Genomic DNA, 3950 nt, shown 5'->3' with positions numbered 1-3950 from the left:
GCGGCGGCGGCAGGGGCGGGGCGGGAGGAAGCGGGGGAGGTGGCTGGAGGGGGCCGGGCCGGGGAGCCCCCGGCGGTCTGCGCCGCCCGCCTCCCGCCCGCGGGCAGAGCGCACCCATCGGCTGGCGCACCAGCGTTTTCTGTCGGCCACGCCGCTCCACCAGCTCCCCGCTGAGGGCGGGTGTCGGCTGGGGAGGTACTTTTGGAAGAGGGGCAAAAGTTTAGCGAGAGAAACGGCTGAACTTGTGCCCCTGGCCCCTGGTCCCTGGCCCTGGCCCTGGCCCTGGCCCGGCACAAGCGCCGCGGGGAGATCTCGAATTGGGCGTTGCAGAATAACCCGCGGAGACGTTGCTGCTCCTACTGCTGCCCGTTACCGTTCATAGACGATCACAGCCTTTGCATAATAAAAGAATTACCCGTATAGCTAATGTTAATAATTACCACTATTTACGAAACGGCCAAGGGACGCTCGTCAGACCGGCCTGCTGCCTTCGGGCCTGCAAGGGACCTGCGGTTGTCCACCTGGTCTGGGTGTGAACGGCCAGCGTAATACTGGGCTGAGTTCCGAGTGCCACACGTCAAGAAAGGTTTCTTGAAAGCAAAAGCAGTCAGCGTACTCCAGGGGAGAGCAGAAAGACACGTCAGAAAGGAAGAAAGTACAAGATAAAGTTGTAAAGAGCTAGAGGTCTTCAGCCTAGAGAAGAGAAAATGGAGGGAAACTGAACAGTGGCAGTTAAAACCATGGAAGTCTCAGGCAAAGTGAAAGGAAACAACCTGGACCTCCAAGTTCTTAGTGGATATGAAGATAAAACGTGCTTTATTTGCAGCAAGAAAGATTGCTGTTACCTGTTAGCAAAAAACTTTCTAACGGTTCGGGTGGCAAACACCTCAATAACTTGTCTGGGGAGGTTTTAATATAGCCAGGGCAGGGCCATAAATTAGCTGTCGTGTTGAAGCAATCTGTAGCCTGACTTTACATTGCTCCATGACTCCTGCTTGGTTGACAGTGAACATAAATCATAAAACCCACAGAAACTTAGGGGGTTTTATGTAGTTTGCATTCATGAGACACTGGTGTAAACATCTGGCACAATATACAAGGCATTGGAAAATGAGTCATATATTGTGAAGTATATTTCATACACCTCACATGAAAACCTCAAATATTTCATCCCTAAACACATTTATTATCAGTAGTTAGTACTATTTTAGAGATTAGAAAAAATAAGGCTGATTAACTGCCTTCTGTGTAATCACATAAGTCAATAATGGAAGAAGGAATAAAAACTCCAGTGTCTTAATTTCCACCACCTCTCTTTACCATCACCTAGTTTACCTAGTTTCTCTTAGACCTGTCCTTAAGATTTTTTTTAAATCTGTTGTGTTTGGTAAACCAAAAGAAACAGGTAAAGGGTCTGTTCACTGTGCAGTCTCACGAGGCAGAAAACTAAGTGGTAAATCAGCTCCCCAGCAAGATGTTTTGCTGAATCTCGCGAGGGGTGCACAAGAGTCTTCAGGGATAGGATGGCAGCTACAAGAATGCAGCTCTTGTTGGTACTTGCAGGCATTTGCATGTGCTGGTGGGAGGAAGTTTAAATTGCCTAAATTCCTAACTATGAGTTGCACTCTGCATAAATCAGAGAGGGGGTTACCTCCCAGCAGGACTGGTGAAGCCTAGATGAGCAATAGCAAGCTCCATTACTACAGTGTTTTGTGTACTAGAGTCATGATTAAAATGTTTACAAAATGTACCAGAGGCAAAATAATTAATGATATCAGCATATATAAAAACACAGGGAAGCAAGGATTGCTTACCTGCAGATGTACAGATTCAGCAAAGTCCAGGCTGGGTTCTCAGCTGACCTCAAGGAATTTAGCATTTCAATGAAATGGAATAGCAGATGAATGCCTGTTCCTTTTTGACTGCCTCCTATTGCAAGTTTCCTGGTAAACTACCTATGAAGTAATGCTTTCCTTCTGGTTTTGTTTCCATCATTCTTTCCTTTTTCTCCCAATCTTTTGCACCCCCTTTTCTTCAGTCCTCTTCCTTCCTTTTTATTCTCCTTGAAACTTAATTAAAAATGCAGAAATTATGCACTAAAAATGCTTTCAACATACTTCTGTTTTCCTCAAATTTCAAAGCTTTCATTAGTCTGACAGCAAAACAGTTGTCATAAGTTTTATTTAACATAAATGGTAAAATTCCTCACAATAACTGACTTGTGATCAGTTTCACAAGTGATCTGTCCTTGGGTGGTTCAGTAACTACTCAGTGCTGGAACAGGCTGGGAGCATGAGGGCTTTCCCTTTTGGCTCAGACACATGCCTCCTAGGCTCCTCCAGTCTACTGGTGAACGTGTCCTGACACTTATGACTATTAAAATATGGAGCATTTTAAAGTATTTTGTCCTGAGACTGACTACTGCTTGAGCTGCTGAGTGTGCCAGAAGTGCTGTATTTCAGTGGGTTTATATTTAAGTTGGAAGTGATGTTTCTGACTTTAAAGGGATCATGAAAAGCCATTTCTTCTTTGAACCTTCGTTATAGGTGTGGTTATTAGAAAGCAAAAGCCAGCATAAAGATTAAGGAAACTATGATTGAATTTCTTTTATGACTAAAAACAGTTATAAAAGCCTGGCCTTAGTGGTATGCTTTCTTACTGAAGTGCAAAGTAAGAGTTCTTAAGCTAGCAAGTAAACAGTTAAACTTCAGTCAGCACAGGCTCACATAAAACTGATGTACTGTTTACATCCCTCTTAAAGTTTCAGAGTAATAAATGTAATGTGTGCTATAGTGCTTTCTTCTATCGATAACTGCCATACAGGATGGCTTAAAACCAGCCTTGAATCAATCATGATTGATGTACAGACTGGAAATAAGCTCACAAAAACAATACAGCACTGCAAAACACTTGATGATAGCACAGCTTTGAAAACTAGCATACTATGGAGGCAGAATTCAACTCCCTGCAGTGCAGATCTTGCTCCCAGGACCAGCCCACTATGTCTCCAGGACCACCATGCAGCAGGATAGTGATGAAAAGTTGGTAAATTCCCTGCTTGGCTATTTATAAAGGTGCTGTTATATAATGTGGTGATCTGATGTTGCCTTTATTGCTAGTTAAAGAGGAGATTCTGCTCTTACCAACCGACATGTACCTCTGTGCTCCCAGCTGTGCACTCCTGCTCCCCTCCTTCCCCTTCACTGGTTCCCTTTTACTGTATGGCAAGTCAGTTCAGGTCATCAATCGGGCAGAAAACAGATTCAGCAATAAAAATTAAATTGTTTTCTAACAGATTAGTGATTTGAATCGACTCATTGTGTGATGAGTACCAGAGCGTGATCCAGAAAGAGGTGAAGGCAGCGCAGCCTGAAGTGGAAGCCCTCTGTGGTGGGGAGCAGGATCCCTTGTTTTGAAGGCAACCAGCCTTGGCGACTAGTTCAGCTGTAACAAATAAGCCCAAGAACACGCTATGGCATCAACTGGAAGGGAATAAATTGTTTGCTTGTCTGTCCTTTCGGTGGCACCCACAGTACTGCAGGTTGTGTTGTGACCGTGTACTCAAGGCAAATATTGGGACTGTTAATGGCTTTATAACTCTCTATCAGGTAAAACTGGTTTGCTTCGACTGTGTAGAATAAGCACCCATCCCTCACGGTCAAAAGCTCCGTGATTAGCCTCAAACCGTGTACTTTGCCAGAGGAGGTTGCTGCGGCCACGGGGTCTCTCCTTTTTCCCCCTTCAGGCCCTGTCCCCCGCCCCGGGTGGGGAGGTGCTTACAGCCGGGAGCCCTCCCTGCGCCTTCAGCCTGCCGTCTCTCCCTCCCTCCCCGCAGCTCTGGCAAGGCCCGCCCTGCCGCCCTCCCCACAGCCCAGTGCCAGCGGCGGGGCGACGCGGCTGCGCTGCCTCGGCGCCATCTCGTCCTCCGCGCCGGCAGAGGGCGGCCCCGC

This window comes from Strix aluco, chromosome 3 (assembly GCF_031877795.1).
Source record: "Strix aluco isolate bStrAlu1 chromosome 3, bStrAlu1.hap1, whole genome shotgun sequence".
Taxonomy (NCBI): domain Eukaryota; kingdom Metazoa; phylum Chordata; class Aves; order Strigiformes; family Strigidae; genus Strix; species Strix aluco.
This window is presented reverse-complemented; position numbering follows the sequence as displayed.